This window comes from Rhagoletis pomonella, unplaced genomic scaffold (assembly GCF_013731165.1).
Source record: "Rhagoletis pomonella isolate Grant_MI unplaced genomic scaffold, Rhpom_1.0 Rhpom_scaffold_00003, whole genome shotgun sequence".
In the NCBI taxonomy this organism is placed as follows: domain Eukaryota; kingdom Metazoa; phylum Arthropoda; class Insecta; order Diptera; family Tephritidae; genus Rhagoletis; species Rhagoletis pomonella.
The window spans coordinates 79,581,338-79,603,027 of record NW_023458557.1 but is presented as its reverse complement, the minus strand read 5'-3'; the positions used below and the strand labels follow the sequence as shown (position 1 = coordinate 79,603,027).

The 21,690-nt window shown below is 34.0% G+C and overlaps 1 long non-coding RNA gene across 3 annotated transcripts in view; it reads left to right on the top strand.

The window, feature by feature from the left end:
• LOC118735606 overlaps positions 1-21,690 on the top strand; it is a 69,644-nt gene that overhangs the window by 20,324 nt on the left and 27,630 nt on the right. For 2 of the 3 annotated variants that reach the window (XR_004992618.1, XR_004992616.1), the window contains exon 3: positions 3,182-3,288. This is a non-coding gene — a long non-coding RNA (uncharacterized LOC118735606). Of the gene's footprint in view, positions 1-1,725; positions 1,949-3,181; positions 3,289-21,690 lie in introns of all 3 variants that reach the window. The other variant, XR_004992617.1, reaches the window with a different exon arrangement.

Here is a 21,690-nt window from a genome sequence, read left to right as displayed (position 1 = left end):
ATTCAGTAAATGGGGTGCATACACAAAAGTACAAAATCCACAAGTGTGCTCGCATATCCTTTCGACAGCAGCTCCTTAGATCCTTTCAAGCAGCTGCGTGATAATACAATGGATTGTGCACTTGTATGACTTTTTTGTGTGTTTTCATATTTGTAGCTGTCACAAATTTACTCACATGCACAAGTACATTACATTACGTACATTAGGCCGGGTCAATTTGTATGGGAGATTTATTCGTCAACATATGTGCGTTTAGCACAGAATGATTCTTACGTGTAATTCTAAGCAAATTCGCCCAAGAAACCATAGGTCTAAAATCAATTTGGAGTTTGCCAAATTACGAAAAAAGGTTTTTTAAGCATTTTGCTGTAGTGTTGTAAAGAAGTGTTTAAATTTTATATAGAAACATGCTATAGGCTTTCTGGTATGAGGAATCCATTTCTGCGCTTAACTTTTGCTTAAAGCTTTCAATAGAGGGCGCAATCGTGAACATTTTCATACTTTCTTCGAATCCTATTTTCGCAATTTAGCAAACTCACAATTTGGTAAACTCCACATTGATTTTAGACCCATGGTTCCTTGGACAAATTTGCTTTCAATTATGCACATGCAAAAGCCTCCTATCCTATACGCACATAGTAAAAACAAATTTACCCGCCTTAACAAACATACATATATACTCCTGAGCCTAAAGTAGGAATTTTTGCAAGGCAATTTCGAAAAAAAAAAAGTATTTTTTTTTTTGCTGAACGACCCCTACATTATTCGTCATACCTCTGGCATTTACAGTCGGATCTTAAAGTATGATATTCCGATGTTCCTGTTTCGAAGATACATTTTTTGCTCCTCAACTCATTGACCTCAAGTACCCTGTTCCATTACTTACCCACCACCCTAAGATACCACTGTAATGTCAGTAAATTAAAGCTCGCCAAAAATTATGAAACTTGTGATAAAGCTGCTTTTTGTTTATTTCCGTAGAACTTAAAAAAAAAATATATATATATATGCTGAATGTAGGCATCACTGAAAAATGTAAAAGACCAAGACAAACATCTTATTTTTTTTGGAAATGGTCTTGCTTTAAAGGTGGTGCAGTCTAATGTACAAACATTCATGTCTTCCTTTTTCATACATATGTATTTGCTGCTTTGCCTTATTACTTCTGCTCTCAATCGCAATACAAACAAACAACTCCATGTTGACTGCAAATCACATATTGTTTAAATATTTTCATCCGCTTTGTCGCTTTTGCTTTTCCTTACCTCTCGTCACTTCAGTTCACTTTGTCTCGCTCGATTCAATCTCAACCACTTCTAATACCGGAGTAGAGCTTTATGTGTTTACAGCTTACTTGTTTGTGCTCGTCTTCCGTGTGTAGATGTTCGTTTTTTGTTATCCTTTTGCATCTTGCATAGGAAGTAAAGTATGTTGGGTACTTACGTTTTGACTGCACAATAGGGAATTAAGAAAACGAGAACGAAAAATGGGTTTAGAAAATACGGAATTGGAGTAAAGCCAAATTAGAGCAGCGAAATATTGAAATTGGAAACAAAGTTGAAGGCACAGAGAGTTTGAGGCAATTTTGTAACTTGGATTTAGAGCTTGTAAGGTACAATTTAAAATTACTTTAATGAATTTTTAAATATCTATTAACTATAACATTAAGTTAAGCCAATTTAAATTCGAATTCTAAGATACGCCTTTTTTAATAATTATTTTCAGATATGTCTTTTCACATAGAACCCGTCAAAATATGGAACCTCATCTAAATAGAGAATACTTGTGAACCCGCATGGCGTTGAAACGCCAAAATTGAATTTAACTTTTTAAACAGGTGAAAGCCTATTCAAAAACCTCAACAAGAATCCGAGTTCTTTAACTTGACTTCTCATTTTGGAAATTCGAAATAACGTTGCTGATGTGATGACCTTCAAAAAAATTGATGGTAACCCTAATTAAAAATATTATCAGCCTAAAGTTTTTTTAAAACTCCTTCGTTTGACACTAATATTTCGATATTGCATTTATGCAGCTTGTGTATAAGGAAAACAAATTCGACTTTTCAAGCAGGTGGCAACCCATTTAAAAGTATTTTTAAACTAAAATCTTTTTATCGTCTGGCATTGTTATACATATGTATTTCAATTAACTGATGAATTAATTTGAATTTGGGGTTTTTAAGCGGCAACCCTCTTTAAAGTTATTTTCGAACCAAAAATATGGTATGACACTTTTCAAGTAACTGATGAATTAAGTTGAAATTTATTTTTTAAACGGGGGGCAACCCTCCTAAATCTAGTTCTGAGATAAAGGATTTTAGACCCATTTCCATCGTTTAGTAATTCATTTAATTTATTAAATAATTTTAATTTAACCTTTTAAACTGCGGCAACTCTCAAACACATCAAAAACATTCTGGATTGTCAAACTAAATATTTCTTAAAACTTTTTCACTTGAAATCCAGTCTTAATATTGCATGTAACTTTGGTATAAAATAATTTAGTTTGACCTACTACCTTCTTAACCTCTTTTGTCTGACACCCATATAGTGTTATCTTATTCACTTACCAAATCCCTTTAATTAAAATTGAATTACATTTTTTAAACATGTGGCAACCCTCCTACACGTAGTTAAGATATAAACCTTTTCGAAACCATTAACTTTTTAAATAATTTGAGCCTAATTTCTTAACTGATGGCAACTCTTTTCGAAAAAGTAAACACCTCACTTTTGAAAATCGAACGAATGCTGTGGATCTGAAGGCATTTATTACTAAATAATTTAACAGTTGCTGTAGAGTTAGCAATAATCAAAATTTGATAGTTCAGCAACCAGAACTGGCTGTTGTAGAACAAACCATATTTTTATAAAAAATTATCGGAAATTATTAGAATAGAAATTGGTGCATATGTTGTGCAAAATTCGCTGTGCCAATACTTTTTTCCGGCAGCGTATGTATGTATTCAGAAATTGGGATTTACATACATACATACATAGATTTTCAACAATTTTTATTGAGCTTGAGGCCGCTTTTTAATGAAAAACTTATTGTGGAAAAGCAACAATAATTTGAAAAAATGGTACACTTCATCAGACTTCTTTCAGTAGGATTCGAACCGACGATTCCACTGACTCATTTAATTTAATTTATTTTTATTCTTTTTTTTTATTTACAGCTCACAAACCACACGCCGCAAACAACAAAGTGGGCGTGAACGCAATCGACGATCCAAAACCGATGAGGCACAAAATATGGACAGCAACATAATGGATGGAGAACGAGGTGAGTGACTGCTTTTAGATTTACTTTAAACTACATAGCTATAAATATAGAGGAGAGCATCGTCAACTGGACGCGACCTCATTTCTATTATCCAAAGCAATCCTAATGCAACAAGATGCCTATAGTTTGGCAAATCAGTTCCTAGTTGTGGTAGCTTGCTGCTTACTGCTGTTATTTGACTGCTGAAACCCTTGTGCGCGTATGTGCACGCATTTAATGGCGTACGAAATTGTCCGACCAAAGGCGGGTTTTACTTGGTATATGGTTTGATAGTTTGTTTGCACAGAACGAAGAAAGCTACAGGAGAGCCCTTCTTAATGACCAGCCAGCTGCGTTGACTCTCCTCCGATGCAGTATCTCGGCAGTGTTTGCTGCGGTTATTGTGACCACAACAATGTTTATCAACTTTTCTTAATTTGATAGTTTTCCCCATCGTTTGCTGCATGCCAGCTGCCCTGCAGTTGCAAGCGAATCTCAAAGCATGTATGCTCTCTCTCTTGCCGCTTGCGTTGGGGTGCTCCTGCATGTGAACATATATGCGTGTGTATATATGTGCATTAGGGCGCCTCGGCAAAAATAGCTGCGGGTTTTCCACCGGAATAATAAATTTTATTATATTTTAAGACTTGAGCTGAATTTTTAAATTTTTTTAATCCATTGATACAATTTTTAAACATTTTCATGCAGATCTTTTAATGTTAAATTCTGGAGTGAGGTTTGGAAAAAAAAAATTTAATCATATTTTATTTATAAAAAAATATATTTTTGGAGGTATTTTCAAATCGATCCAGCTCGAGTTAACCTGTTACAACTTCGATGAAAAACAGTACCGATTTTTTTATGGGTAGTGATACACCCTAATATGCATTTGTACTTGTACGTATGTATTGCTGGCTAAATGTGCGAATGCTGGATAGCGTTCCTAATAAGATTTTCCCAATCCAGTTATTCCACTTGTATGTGCGCAGAGAGCAAGCGTGTATCCTTTAAAGCGTCGGCGTGGGTCCTTGCAGTAAAAGGGAGATTGCAGCATTGACAACAAGAGTAACTCGTTTGTCGTAATATTGTCATCGTTCAAATATAAAATTGTACACATTTTTTTTACTCCTTTCATTTTACTGTTTTCATTGTTTGTGGACAACGAAATTTATGCGTTTGTTGTTTTTTTGTCTGTCGTTGGTTTATCTTTTATGACTTTTGAGCAATTGAAGCGTTGTTTCGGTATTTTTTTTTGTCTTCTAATTTAAATTTTGTACTTTTTTGCACGGCAGTACAAGCGCCACCAGTGGTGGCCGTAGCACCAATATTCTACTCGCGATGCCATACTTCCAGGCGCTACTCAGCAATCTGCCGGTGAGCTGGTCTAACCAGAAGAAGGTGGAGAGGAAGGGGAAAGCATAGAATACTCACCCAAAAGCACTACAAGAAAAAAGTGAAGACAGGGTGCATGTCGTCGTCGGTCAAACTGTCAGTGCAGCGGTCACTCAAACAGACATTCAAGTAGTCAGTAGAACGCGCGCTGCAAACTCATTGTCATCCCTACTTTTTAAAGAGGATGTGCGAGTGGGTGGTGTTGAAGGGTCTGCACTTGCTTGCTTGTGCAGTCAGTTAGGCTGTCCATCCAACTGTCTTCTTCATCTAACCAACTGACTTGACAGCACCGCCCATTGCCCCTCTTTAAAAGCTTTTCGCTTTTTTTTCCTTTTTCTGTCTGGCAGTTTAACCGTCGACAAAGGGAAACAAGAAAAACCAACTCCTCCAAAAACGAAAAGTCAGCGAAAGTTGATGTGCTTTCTTGCTCTTTGTGGTCTTTTTCAGTGGCCACTCTTTTCCATTCCTTCTTCTACAGCTTTTTCAGTTTTAGTTCAGAAAGTTGCAATTTAAATTCAGAAAGTTGCAATTCAAAATCAGAATTTCCAGTTCCAATTCAGAATTTTTATTTAAAATTCAGAAAATTACAATTCAAATTCAGAATTTCCAATTCAAATTCAGAAAATTATAATTCAAATTTAGAATTTCCAGTTCCAATTCAAATTCAGAATTTCCAGTTCAAATTCAGAAAGTTACAATTCCAATTCAGAATTTCAATTTTCTCCTTCCAAATTTTCGGGGAAAATGCTACTTTCTGGGAGTTAATCATTGGAGGATTTCTTTCTCGGGAGAAACAAATTCCCGGAGATCAAACTCCTTGGGAGTATTCAGAATTGGGCTGTATGTCTCTTTTAATTTATGCTGAACTGAATATTTCTATTACTGTTTTGTATTTTGCTTTTTTCCCCCGAACGACGTCGGCTGCTCTGCTATGTAGTACTGAATAAAACTAAATTGAAAACTTTGTGACACAGTCGCTTCTATTATGAAACCTAAATTCTTTATATCGCACAATGAATATAAATTTTCTGAACTTAATTTGGAAATTTCTGAATTTGAATTGTAACTTTCTGAATTTGAAATGGAAATTCTGAATTGGAATTGTAACGAATCAAATCAGGGGGTAGGGTCTTGAAATTTCCAAAAAAAAAAAAAGCATTTTCGATGGGCACCCTAATATGCATATACATACTTCATTCCCAGTTACATCTACTTGCTGTCGATTTAAGTTGCTCTGTAGTTTTGGTTACAGTTTTTATTACAATTTCTGCCACCGTTTATTTGAATTTCAGTTAACGATCTGGCGTAGCGTGCACTGCCGTGTGCTCCCACTCTTTCTTATACAAACCACCTACATATGTATAATATTTCGTTATTTCTTGCTTGAAGTGCCCAGGTTGACGCCGCCTTGCTGCTGCTGCGGCACTTGCCTACTTTGGTAAAGTGATGCTGTTGATGGCTACCTCAAATTCGTGACAGATCTTTTTGCTGCCAACGACGTCTATACGACTACAGTTATTGCATTTCTGTCGCCATAACGGCTCACAAGTGCACTTTCAGTTTCTAGCTTTTGTTTCTGCGCGGCTGTTTTTCTGACTAGTCGAGCCGTTTTGTTGTTTTTATTTCGTTTTCGCATTACTTTGATGTCGCCTCCTTGCCATTTTTGGCGCATTACATACATACATTTTTCTTTTGTTTTTGTCAATCGCATTGGCTTTGTGCTACGAACTAAGCGAGTTTTGGACACTGGCGTCTGCTCTGCTTTCAACTATGAGTGGTTTTGAGTTCCATTTCATTTCATTTTGCGTTTGTTGCTGCAACTGAGTGCCTTTCGCCTTTGTACCTTTTTATTTACATAGTTTTAGTTATTGTTGCCTTTTTGTGTAACGCCGCCATTTAACACCTTTCACATGTATAGTCTTTACATACATATGTATACTATTTGATGGGATAGGCATCCATCGTTCCATTTTATCGCTTTTTATAGTTGCGTATACGCCGTGGCATGCGTTAAATTGTATACTCCCTTAGCCACGCCATGTCGACTGTTATTAAAAGCAACTGAAGTGTATTTACATATGTATGTGCTTTAGTACTAGCGATGTTGAAGTGCTTTCGATTAGAGATGTGCTCTCTTCATTTGTATTTAATTTGCAGTAAGATTGAATACTTCCAAATCTTTCATGCGAACTAAAAGTGCAGACAAAGTCTAAATTAGTCAGTAAGCGTAGCAGTTTCTAAGTAAAATTTAATGAAATTATATACTTTAATTACTGTTAATAAATTGAAATATTTGCCCCCAATCATACTTTTTAAATTAGGGAAGTTTTTTGGAAAAACTTCTGAACATTTTTCAGCTCTATGCGAAAGTTATGTGTAGACATTATGGTGCTTCACAAAAAAAGTTGCAGTTTTTCATCGCAATTGTAAAGTGTATTATATGTATTTTAAGATCGCCGCCAAAATATTTGGGAAAATATTAAAACTTCTATGAGCTGTACCAAATACCTCTTGCTTCTATTGATACAATTTTTAAATATTTTTGATCTTCTATCATCTGAGGTAATTTTAGGAAAAATTATTTTTAAAAGTTAAATTTAATTTCGAAATACTTTGGCGGAAGTCGTTAAATATAAAAAATTGTATAATTCCGATGGATAAACGTTACAGGTTTTTTTTGTTTTGAGATTGATGCATCCTAATGTACATACATTAGACCGTAGTACAAAAAAGTTTAATTTGTCCAAGCGATTTTGAGCACTCACTATGATAGTATTTTAGAAGTATAAAAAAAATTGTTTTGCCATCCCGTAAAAATAGTTTTTTCTCTAACCTCTTCATACTTCGGTCCGATTCCTATAAATGATTTACCGTTGTAGAGATATTGAAATATATTACACAACGACGGATTACTTGTTACATGGTGCCGAAAAACGTTTTTTTTTTTTTGTTAATTTTCTGAAATACTCTCCTAGCGAATGTTCAAAATCGCTTGGAACTAATTGTACTTTTTTCGCCCCATACATCGTGATACACTCTAAGGTACATATTGTGTGTACAATCCCGGTCTTACCCATTTATTCATATCTTCTTTTTAGTTTCTTCCATAAGTATTTCCTTGCCCATTCCTTCTTCAACCCAAATAAATTGGTAAATAATTTTATTTTATTTTATGCTCTACCTTAAAGCTTTGTTGTAGCACATATTAAACAAAACATAAATAAGCATAAAAGTAGCACCTGCAGACTATTAGCTACATAGCTCGCTCACCTCATATCCCTCATACTATTGCACACATTCTATACTACAGTTGCAATGCCTAATTGCCTTCTGTCTACCCGCTAATGGCACACTGTCGGCATGGTCAAGTGAACTTTTGCTTGTTCTTCGTTTCTTCTGCATTTTGCATTTTTTTAATATTTTTTTTTTCGCTTATGCCTTCGCCGTGTATGGCTATAAGCTCGCTTGGTACAACACAGCTGGTGTTTTCAAACCATTAGAAGGCTTTGTTTACTTTTTTATGAGCAACCGTCGCAAATGAGTGCTGCATGTCTTCAAATTTCCATAGTTTTGATCACTAATTTGTGTATTTTAGTTTGCTTTTATTTTTCCATTTCCATTTCTTCTAATAAATTTTCACATGTACTTGGCGCGCGCAGAATGGCAATAGTTTTGGGTAAAAAGGTTACGATTTTTATTTGTCGCATTTAGCGTTTGAATAGGTCGCAAGAGCTCTTAATAGTTAACATTGAGGTATTATCTATTAATTTTAATATGAGCTAGCAAGCTAATTTTTTTTGTTTTAATTTCATAAAGTCAGATTCCACGGCATCTTTGATGTCAATGTTGTAGAAATTACATCATCTATTAAGAATTTCATCTTCTATTAAGTTTTTTGACTATCTACAAAAGGCCCGTACAAGACTTACTCCTTTCTAAATGTTAAATTGTTTTTGTGAGAAGGGTTTTTGCGACAAACTTTAACTTTTCATATGAGATTATTATTTTTTTCTTTGTTTTTTTTTTGAGATCGAATTGCTAATTTTTATTTCAAAAATTTCCGGATGGTTTTTTGGGTTTCCCGTTCAATCAACAATCTATAAAATTTAAAATAGTTGGCGGTTAGTTGGAGTCAGTACAATGCCTTGCCACCGAAAATACCTCACTGTAGTTCTAACTGCTAAAAGTTCATCCTAAATGCTTTGGAGATGCAAAATTCGTACATGTATTTATTGGATGAGAAAAGTTCTACTACACTATAGGTACATGCCTCTCGAAAAATCTTCATCCGAAATCTTATTAGGATTTGAGCAATAACGGTGCTCTGTGACACCTACATACATAGGGTCAAAATTTACTGTAATGACTTATCTTTTACATAAAATTTTAAAAATATTAAAAAAAAAATTTATAAAAAAATACACTACTTTATAAAAATACTAGCAGAGCACCCGACAACGTTCGGGGTAAATAAGTCAAAATATAGGACAGTAGGTACATTCCGTTTAACTGCCTATTCGCTTAGCACTTTTCAGGAAGAAAGCTTATTTCGGAAGGAGATTTATTCATTCTGAATCAGCGTTTTCCATTTAACAGCATCGCGGGATCAAAAAAAACGATTTAATGTTTCCGTTTAGAAATGGTCTGAAGACTATGATGAATACATATGTATCCTCCATTTACAAACTCATATTTTACTCTAAACAACTCCCATATATATGTATGTCTGCATACCGAACTTCAAGTTCATGTGAATTATGGTTCCCAATTTATGGCATATGCTCCATGTTCCCTTTTATAAACTCATGTATACAAACCTTACTATAAGCACCTACCATGGATATGTATTCGTACCAAAGTTCATCATATTTCACGCCCCCTTTCAAAAACCCATTTATATATACCTTATTATAAGCACCTACCATTGATATGTCTGCATACCAAATTTCAATTTCATGTCACTTATGGTTTCGAAGTTACAGCTAATAAAAAATTTCATGCTTATGGGAGGTGCCACGCCCCTTTTACAAACTCATATATAAATAGCCCTCCTATAAGCACCTACCATTGATATGTCTGCACACCAAATTCCAAGTTCGTGTGACTTATGGTTCCGAAGTTATAGCTGATAAAAAATTGCACGCCTATGGGATGTGCCACGCCCCCTTGTCGAATCCCAATTTTTTTCTTCCTATTGTAAGCCCAGGTGTGAAAGCAATACTCTGCTAAAATTTCATTCGATTCTGTCCATTCGTTTAGACTGCAACCTGGCATATACTTACATACATACATACAGTAGATATCTATCATTCTCCCAGTGTATTCGAATTTTAGGAATACCTCGTCCACAATGCCACCTATCGTGTACATTTTTATCCCAAATATTTCTTCTCAACTGGCTAAATTGTATTCTAAATATGAGCCAGATCGGCAAGGCAATGCAGTTTTTAGGAATATTGCGACTCTAGCGCCACCTAGCGAAAGCATTTTTGTTCAGAATATTTATTTTCCAAGTGGTGATACATGTTCCAAATATCAACCAAATCGGGCTAGCCGTTTAGTAGTTTAGTGACATTTAATGTACAGAAAACTCTATGAAATTGTGAAATCGTTACGTCTCAGCATTCTTAATTTTTCGGCAACAACAACAAAAAATTTCAAATTTTTTTAAATCGAAAAACCTGCCACACAGAAGGGCCAAAAAAGTACTTTTTACAGAATTGAAATCGGTTCAGCCGTTTGGCCAGGCATCGCCGTCATACGGAAAACATTTCATTTTTATATATATAGACACACACATCCACCCTGTCGGAAAAAACAACAACCAAAAACGAAATTGTTAATGGTTGTTACAATTTTGACCGTAGTGTATCTTAGAGGAAACTATTAATAAAACTCTTTCTCCGCTAGCCTTCTTATGTAAATAAGGGCTACATTTACGCAGGAATCTTTTTAACTATTAGCACTGAAAACGGTCTGTCCAGAGTGCAGCAGCTTATTGGCGTGCAAAATAGCAGTTGCAAAGATCTTTTACCTATATAATTTTTTAGAATCTTATTTTGTTTTCCACTACTTATATTTCAAGCAATTTATTATTTTTATTTTACTGCTCCGCCGATCTCGCATGCGAATTGCCTACTTTCATTTATTGAACGCAACTTTTTACTGACTTTTACATCGAATTCAATCTTGAAATTGACATTTATTTTTTTTGCAATTTTCGCCTCCAAACTTTATTCGCACACCAGAGGCTGCCAGCATTTCTGCAGCCACTTTTGTTTTAGTGCTGCGCGGTTTAATTTAATTTTCGGGTCGTTTAAGTTGCACTTTTCGAAACCAAAAAGTTAAATGGCAGTATAGAAGCTGCGCACATACATACATATGTACATATATATACAAATATATGCATGTAACTTTGTGGGAATTGTGATAGCAAAATCGTGCATAGCATAAAAAATTTGAATGAAAATGGAAATGAAAATTCGCAAGTGAAACGAAAACCAACATCCCCATCAACCATAACTAAATCTAGGCAGAATAATTTTGAAAATAAAAAACGTAAATAGTATGCAAAGAATAATATTTGCGCGCCAGTTAGCAAATAATAGCACATCCGCGGGCGAATGCTGCCATCCAACAACGCGACAACCGAAGCCGAAGTGGTGTCAAATAGACAGAGCAATTGGTTGATGCGAGTGCGACCGAAACCCGCCCCAAACCCATATGCACCAACTCGCATACAGAATTGCAAACATTTGCACGACAATAAAACAATAACAACGACAACGTACGATGAAAATACCAAGCACTGCACAAAATGCTCATAGCATGAATGCATAAAAAGTAAATAATAAAAAGTGAAATGCAAAACGACGAACGATAAAAAAATGCACACATGCGAACAACATTTTGCATGCCACTTTATATTGAGCAATTTTTGTAACGCTTTCCGTTTCATTCTTTCTTCTTTTTTGTTTTGTTTTGTCTCTAAACAAACACAAATATGTAGGTTTGTATCTACATTTATTTAGACAAAAATATACTACCGTTTGTGGGGATACTACAACACCGAACATATTCGTATACAACTGAAATATTTTGCAAATAAATATGTACTTAGAAAAAAACCAACAACAATATCTATACGCCAAACTGAGCTTCTTTCAGAAGTAGCTCACTTGAATTTCGATATCTTTTAAAGCATATTTACATAGAGATTAGAGTTTTAAACAACACAATGACAAGCATAAAATGTTCCACACAAAAAAAAAAAAAAGAAAAGACATTTACACACACATGCATACAAGCCTGCTGAATGCATTTAGTTAGTTTAAAGTTTGATTTTTTTATAAATATTGCAAGCAAACTGTATGGCATTACTCATACGCCACCGTGACTATGCTAGTTCTCGTTTTATATGTAGTTGCGTATACGCCATGGCCATACGTATATTATTAGAAGAGTTGCATTTGTGTGTGTAGTCAAACGACCACACATATGTACTATATGGGGCTAAATACCCTCTATCCTTTAATTGCTAGCCCAGACGTACAATCCACCAACCCACTCATCGATGTGCATCCACAGTGTGCGTAGCTAGACCGCGAAATTGCCCACAATTGCGCATAATACGTTCGCTGTGCGGCGTAAAATAATTTGCATTTGTAACCAACTTCGATACTGAGTAAAACATTGATACATTTTCGGGATTCTGGCTTGTTTTACTTGGCGTGTTTTTGGAATTTTTACGTTGCTTTTCTAGATTAGTCAGTCACCTTTAGATTTGCTCGGTGCTTTTTGGACTTTGTCGTGACTCTTTGAATGCTTGCGTTATTTTCGGATTTTTTCGGGATCTATACGAATTTGGATTTGCTAGCGCCTTTTTGGATTTTAAATTTTTTCGGGATTCATCCGATTTTTTTGGGACTTTTTTTAAATTTGAAATTTTTGTATAATTTTTCGGGTTCTTTCGGAATTAATCGGTATCTTACCGGAGCTTTCGGCACTCATCAGAGTCTTTTTTCGGACTTTTTGCAGCTTTTGAGTGTGCTCTGGGCTTTTTCGTGATTTTTTGAAATAACTGTTTTACTTTTCGGATACTTTCGAAATTAATCGGGATTTTTTTCTGGACATTTCATAACTCATTCATGTATTTTTTTGGGATTTTTCGGTAACTTTTGGGTTTTTGTTTGGCACTTTTTTGAACTATTTCGTGACTATAATTTACAATGAGTTTTATATTTCGAGTTTAACCAATAAAGATTATGAATAATAATTAATAATTATTTCCGTTGAGCTAGTAAATAAAACTCAAGACTGGTTTCAAGCGAAAAAAAAATGAAATTCATATCATAATGATTAAATGTTGATTAAGTTATTTTACTCTTAAATATTAACGTCCCTATATTTTTCGATTTGTTTCAGGTTTGTTTGAATTTTTCGGGATATATCGGGATTTTTTCGGAATATCTAGTCTTTTTTGAGAGGTTTCAGAACTTTTGACTTTGTGTTTACGGCTTTTACGATTTCTTCGTTAGATTTTGAAAGTTTTGTGTTTTTTCGAGTTGTTTTAAGTTTCTTTCGGAATTTATCGGAAGTTTTTCGGTATATTTTTCGGTATTTCGGGACTCATTCTTGTCTTTTTTGAAAATTTTCAGTAACTTTTGGGTTCTTTTTTGGGTTTATTGGACTTTTTCCTGACTTTTTGATAGGTCTGTATAATTTTTTTAATTGTTCCAGGTTTTTTCGGAACTCACCTGCATTTTTAGGAACTTCTCGGGACCCTTTGGAAACTTTTTTGAAATTTTCCAGTAACCTTTGCGTTTTTGTTTGGGGATTTTTGGACTTTTTCGTGACATTTTGAAAAGTTTGTGTAGCTTTTTGAGTTGTTTCAGGATTATTTCGGAATTTATTGGGATTTTATCGGACTCTACTAAAAGCTGGGCCACCAATTTTCTTTGGAGTGGGCTTTTTCTTGTGATTAATATTAAAGTTAGCTAAAAGATTAGTATAAGATTCGTAAAAAACTGTTAGGAGTCTTGGAGATTCAGGTGACTCCTTCTAGAAATGCAGGTTTATGTCCTTACATGGATAGCTTTTTTATCGAAAGATTTAAAATTTCACAATAAAAAATTTACCTAAGATTTCCTGAAAAATAAGAATTCTGATTTAAAAAGAAACGAAAAGAATTCTCAATTTCATATTTTCAGATTCTTTTCACCAGTAGTGATGCTAACACGCCACGTATTTAATAATAGTCTTGGAGCCCCAGGTTAAACGATTCGTCACCAAAACCCGCTTTTATTTGATGACAAACTTGCTAGTGAAATTTTGGCTTCTTAAATATATCGTATCATCCCCAAAAATTTTTAATACATTTTTCTAAACTAACTTTGCTACCCAGTCATATAAGCGGAGGATAAAAGCCTGATAGTGGGTCACACTTAGTCCTTCTTCAGCATTTGATGATTTTCTAGCTCTTTTTCTTCTTTCTTTAAGGGAAAGTGTTAGAACTCTACGATCGTATTTTTGCATTGAACTCAAATGAAATTTTGTTTAGCTAGCTTATTCCAGCTCCAACTTCCAACAATTGCAACGTCCGTAACTAAAAAAAACTGATATTCCAAATGCACATTAAATATGCAGACATGCAATCGCACGTTTTTCCTGCATTCCGTGTTGTTATTAATGAAGATAGTAAAATTTTAAATTGTAGTCTGCTCATTGCTTGTTCGCTTGCGCAATGAGCTGTCAATATCTCGCCGCGCATAAGCATCAATTTAATGCAATGTGACTATTACACCAAATTGCGTTTAAAATTTCATGTATGTTTTTTTGCTTGTTTTTACAATCGTAAGCCAAAATATGTGCGTACATGCTTGCATGATGAACTCATTAGAAACCCACACACGGATGTTACTGCCTCCATTTGACTGCATTTCGTTGCCGTTAACAACCTAAATTTAGTGCTTTTTACCACAACGGGCAATTTAATTGTTCTGTCTCATTGATGTAGCATGGTTGTGGGCGTACGTGAGATCACATACATAAGCACATACATATGTTTGTGTAATACATATAAGCGCAAGTCCTCGAAAAGCGACTCAAAAACTAGGATAATATGCCTACGCGCAGCCTACAAACCAGGATAATCGCCACTGTACGTACATACTACTCGCATTGTTTTTATGTGTGTTTGTGTTTTTGTTGCTATTTTATTGCATTCATATACACTCGCTGTTGTCGTGCTACATTTTTGTTTACTTCCTTGGCAAGAGCAATTTGTTCGCGGTACAAGGCCGCATGCTTAGCCAGTCTCGGTACAGTTGTGATGCGTAAGTGTACGTTTTTAGACTCGAGTGTACGCGCCTTATTTGTCTGACAATAGCATTGTACACTTACATAAAGAACTAGCATTAATATTGCGAAATGGAACTTGGCACAGTTTTAATTATCTCCATCCCATATCTCCTAGCAACAAAAATTTTACTTGAAATTTAATAAGTTTGGCATATAATTGAAACTTATTCATAAAATTTCATTAAATCGCTGCGTTAAAGCTAATAGAAGTCAAAATTTTGTAAAGTTTCTGATGTTAAAAAAAAAAAGTTATTTTTTTTCAAACCCTTTTAGCAACCCCGAGAAATTTTTTTTAATTTTTCAATTTCCGTGAATAACTTTATTTTGTACGTGGAGCAAAATAAAGCGCTGTGTCATGATTTTGACATTTTTAATGACCACCCTAATGTATACGCAATAATAAAAAGTTATACTTTTATAAAATCCTCTAAAAAAAAAAATGGCTATAGTCGTACGAATATTTACGCATGACAGCGTTTTTAAACCCCTAACCAGCCTCCTGTTATTCCTTCTGTAGCGCAGTCTTTAATTATGTTTTAAACTTCAAAGGCGGCCCCTCTTAGTTTGCGTTAAATCCATTGCGTATAATAAAACGCAGCTACTCACTCCATTCAAATTGTAAAAATGCTTGTATAAACAGACATAAATTGCCCTCCGCGCTTGTAATTTCGATAATTAAACACCATTTTAAATTATGTATTAATGCAGTGCTAAATTTACAATATCATAAACCAAATGATAATACTTAAACAGAAATGCATACATACATATACATACATATGTACAAACATACACACACACTGCTCATAATCTCTCATTTAAAATGAGTAATTTTAATTCTGCCACCCACTTAATATGCATGCGGCTTTGGTTTTTTTTTTGCATTAATTCTTAATATTGTACACTCAAAACGACATATGCTCAAATGAATATAAATATGCCCACAAAAGGACATGTACATATGTATTTATATATATATACATGTATGTTTATAAATTTCCGCTTATGTGCTTAAAGCTTTTGCATTATTAAATTTTGCTTAACTTAAATGCATTCAAAGTAAATCTAGCGCCGATAAAATATTTATAGTTACAACTTTTACATGAATTACTTTTAGCTAAATAGCCAATATGTATGTATGTATGTATATAGTTTCAAAAATTGTGTGTTTGTACACCCCAAACTGAGTACATATAATAGTTATCAGCTATGTACATATGGGCGCTGCTGTTGCTTTTAGTTTTTAAGTAAAGTTTATGCGAGAGAGAGAAAGAGAAAAAGAGTTTACGAGTCAAGTGAAAACATTGATTTTGAAAAGTTTTAATATGCAAAGTAGTGAAAAGGTTAAAGTGCAGAGAGATGTGGAAACTTTGTATATAAGAAAAGTATTTCGAGAAGAAGTCACTTAGATAGCTGAATACTTAGTGTGCAGCTGGGCATGATTGCGCGTGGAAAAAAAACTAGCTCAAAGTTAAAGTAAAAGCGATGGGAAGCAAACATTTACTTCAAAATATTAAATTAGCTAAATGAAATGAAATGGTATTACGTGCTTTTTTCACATACATACATATTTATATTCTTATCAACGGTTGTTGTTTTTAATAGCGCAAGTGTTAGCTAATTATTCTATAATTTTATTAGTGTGCACATTAGACTGTACCGCCTTGTAAGCAAATAAAAAAGTTCACTGTACATGGCTGAGTTTAAAGTCTTTTTGGAAGGCAATTTCGAAAAAAAACACTTTTTTGGCCGATTCCAGGTGTCGCCCTTTTACCTTTACCTATTACGGTGATACCGAAATGCAGCAACAAACAATTTTTGTTTTTTTTTTTTTTTTGTAAATAGATCTATTGGAATACTCAAAAGCAGTCTCAGCAAAAGTTTAAGGATTTTTGGTAAGCTTTAAGTTACTTACATTAGGTTGGTATGTTAGGGTGGTAGGAACTGAGATCTGCTTGGTAAGTACTAGAATTCAATGAACTTAAACAAAAAAAAAAAAAAACATTTTTTCCGCGAGACAAGAACATCGATATATCTATCACACTTCAAGATACGCCTCTAAATGCCGAAGATACACCGAAAAATTCAAAATGTTATCCCTACGTTCGACCAAAATTTTTTTTTTTTGAAATTGCCTTATAGCAATACTTTAGGACCTAAAGTTGAAGTTTTAGGGGATACAGCAAATTTTTTGCGATACGGTCTAATTTACGTACATGCGTATGTATGTACGTAAGTATGGTTTTATGCAAGTACCTAATATACATACATACAGCGACTCAAACGAGTCTTCACAAGTTGTTTTTTTTTCATATTTATAAAGTCTTTCAAGTTAGTAGCCTTATTATATATCTCGAACGATAGGCCACACAAACGATTCGCCTGCAGACGACATCGCCTCTGACTATAATTTTTTTCAGCCGCTTAAAACTTTCACTTTATTATACCTAAAATTGTATGGGCTATAAAACTGCATACGCGAACATTTTCTAAAATTTATAAAAAAATTTAATTTTTGTTGAAAATTCGTTACGGTTTTTTAAATTTTGTGTACAGTTTGAGTGTTTGATTTACTATATATGGTTTTGGTTATGGTATGGAAAATATTTTTTATAGAAATATTAGAAATAATTTTTAACTTGGAAAATATTGTGAATATTTAAAAAAAAAAAAATGACCATGTGAACACATGTTTGAGTCACTGTATGCACTAAATTCTACTTTGCGCGTGTTCAGATAATAAAGGCATTAAATCGCTGTCAAAACATTTTCGCAATAAAAGAAAATGTGGTTATAACGTTCTCATACTAAATCTGTAAAATAAATTACTTCATAGAACCGAGCTAAATTGACACAAATAACGCCGAGACATGTTAACTTAATTTATAGTCGCAGATTACGGATTTGTATACCGTTTTTCTCTAGATCAGTTAGTGGCATGATTTTTTGTATGTTGTATACATGTGTTATTTTTTTATGTTTTTCTTGTTAAAGTTGGAATTTTTGTATGGACTCGGTTAAATTTCTATCTGAACTTAACATATTCACAATTATATCTCATTGTATCCGCTGTGAAGCCTTGAACTACCCAACTTGTACAACCACTTCAGACTGCATAAACATTCAAATAAAATGGCCTTAAGAGGCCTCCAATAAATATGTAAACCAAACAAATTCAGAACACTCGAAAATCAATTCTGTGACGAAACTGAGGGTCTAATTTTTCAGTTTTTTGTTCTCTGACGTCAGAAGTTTTTAAAAGGAATTTGAGATTTCAAAAATATGATTTATTAAAAAAAACAATTACTATTTTAAAAATTCAGTGCAATATTAGTCTTGAACATATATTTTTTTCAAAAATAAATAAGTATGGCAAATTCTCAAGGATATTCAAATATACAATTTTAAAAGGACATTTTCAATACCTTTTTGTCTTTATGAACAACAAAATTGTAAATTTTTAATTTTTTTCCTTTATTTGATACCCATATTGTTATTCTACATTGTACTGAATTTTTTTTAATAACTTTTTGAATTAATCTTATTTTTGACATTTAACCTTTCGATATTTCTTTTAAATAAATTCTGACTTAAAAAAAAAGTTCTAGCCCTATTATTTTGGGGGCAACTGTATGAATATATGCATGTAAGCACGTTTGTATGAAGTGATTTGCACTAAATATTTATGTTTTCATAAATGATAACAGTACCCCATTTGTTTGTAGTTGTGCACTCATATTTACGCATAAATATTTACCCACACCTTAGCAACTCTCAGTCGAGCATTTATGCTATTCATATGTATATCCTTATATCCCATCCGCTTAGCTACTAGATAATGAAGTGCCTAGCGGCTGTTTTGGCTTTAGTGGACAAGGCATACAATGGCAACAGCTACACTGCTCTATTACAGCCAAGTTGAGTTGGCGCTGGGGTGTCATGGCTCATATGGAGATTACTTATCTTAGTTTGCGTGTATGTTTGTATATATGTATGCATGTTTGTATGAATATGTAAATAGCGCAACACAAGATTTGCAGCAGCCATGCGGTAAGCACGTAGAAATTCGGCGCGATTGTGCCATTACAACTAGGACCCTATTACCCACCTTTTTTTTTTTTGGCTAAGCGCTTAAAGCATATATGTACATATGTATGTACTTCTCCCTGCATATGTGTATACAGATAGATACCTACATATATACGCAGCATGTCTAGAAGCCGTGGCACCATTTGTTGCCATTGCCATAGCTGGGCTGTAGGCGTACATACGTTTTTTTATGTCCTGCGCCCCTACTGTGGTGCTTAAGGATTGCGCTGTATACAAATGTTCGCTACAAAAGCGATGCAAAAGCGTTTGAATTTAAACTTTCTGTAACTCAAAAGACGCCGAGGCAGGTAATCTTAATTTTGGATCGTAGCTTGCGTATCTGTATCGCGTTTTTCTAGATCAGGTAATTTTTCCAAAAAATTTTCATTTTAAGTTTCTATTGCGAATAAAAGAAAACGAAACTTTAACGCGGAAAATGTTACTCATACACCAGGTACGAGTATGTACGAGTGTCTAAGTGTGCATAAATCGAAACATTCTTTGTCTTCAATGTGAACGTGTTTGGCATTTTTGTAAAAGTAATTTATCCACTAAAACGAATAAAACAGAAATTTAACAAATTCGCATAGTTTATAGTTTTAATAAAGCCTAGTAATGACGTAGACGTAATGACGTGAAAAATCGTAGCACAAAATAAAATTGCGTCGTAGATTTTATATATATATATAAAATATATAAACAGAAGTACGGTAAAAAGCCCCACGGTTAGGCTCGACAAATGTCCGGGTCTAAGAGCCTCCGGGTTTGGGGCAAAATCTTCGCGCTGCGGTTAAAAACTTTGAGATTCTCGATTTACGGGACTAACAATAAGTTGTTTTCTTTTTAATTTTCGATAAAAATTAAATTTTCTGCAAACACGTGTGGTAAGCTTTTGAATCGCTCTTCTAGTGCCGTTTAAAATATTTTAACATCCTTGTCATTGTTGAAACTATTAGAGATGATTTCTGTTTTATGAGCTGAGAAACCTACCAAAATTTTTAAGAATCCTACCAACGAGAAAAAAATCTACCAACGGCAACCCTGATGTCACATCCACGTTACTCCCCCTGTGAAGGAAGAGCAATTTTTTTCCCCCTCACTGGTGTACATTTACGCTTATTTTAATTCATTTGCATGCACATGCATGTATGTAAGCCCCATGTGTAGTCTGTGCACTTTAATGTAATTCCCATTTATGCGGCTATGCAGTGCAACATTACATGACAGTGCGATGGTGGATGCCACTACAACAAGCTTCCTAACCGAAAGCTAGATATAAACAGTAAACAAAAAAATGACTGTGTACACATATGCATATTGCATTTATTTGCTCGTGTATTTAAGCCACCGAAAAAAGTTGCTAAATGCGAAAATAAAAATATACGACTTAACCGCGTGCGCGCACATATTGTTGCTGACATTGCCATTGTTGCAAGCGATGGTTTGCCAGCAGCAATACCAGCACTCCAATTCACAACAAGCTTAAGGCAAATGTATGTATGTCGAGGAGTGTACTAGTTATGTATGTATCATGTATTTATGTACATTAGACTGCATCATCAAAAAAAGTTGCGGTTTTTCCGCCGGGATTACAAAATTTATTATATTTTAAGACGTCCAGCAAAATATTTCGGAAAAATATTAAGATTTAAGCGAGCTGGACCGATTTGAAAGTACCTCCAAAAATGAAGTTTTTTATGAATAAAAATAGTTTCTTAAAGAACTTTTTTGAAAAAAGTCCCCTCAGATGACAAATTAGATTAAGCTTTAAAAGATCTGCACAAAAATATTTGAAAATCTTTTCAACGGAATCGTAAGAATGAGATTTTTGATGCTGTTTTTTTTACTTTTTTCAAAGATTGGTTTACGAAAAACTTGAATAACTGGGTCAAAAATGTTCTGATTTAGACTTATGCGATCTCAGTAGAAAGGTATTTTCACACTGTTTCTTTTATATTTCTGGCCATAAAACGTCATTCGTGTCCCATCTTGTTTTTTTTTTCGAATACCAACACATCTTAATTGAACTTTGAATGACGTTCGTTCATCCTACCTTTCTCTCAATTCCTTTGAATGAGTTTATTAGCAAAGAAAAGGGTGAGAGAAAATACCTTTCCAATGACACTTCTCAAGTCTAAATCGGAAGAGTTTAGGTTCACTTATTCAAGTTTTTCCTATACCAATCTTTGAAAAAAGTTAAAAAACAGCATCAAAAATCTCGTCATTACGATTCCGTTCAAATTTTTTTAAAATTTTTTTTTAATATTTTTATGCAAACATTTTAAGCTTAAACCGTTTTATCATTTGAGGGGATTTTTTCAAAAAAAAAAAAATCTTTAAGAAACTATCTATTAACTTACTATTTATTCATAAAAAACTCCATTTTTGGAGGTATTTTCAAATCGGTGCAGCTCACTTAAATCTAAATATTTTTCCGAAATATTTTGGTGGACGTCTTAAAATGTAATAGATTTTATAATTCCAATGGAAAAATAGTACCGATTTTTTTTTTTGTATGGGGAGTGATGCAGTCTAATGTACATCCGTATTGTTGTGAATTTTGAGCATGTGTGTGTGTGTGTG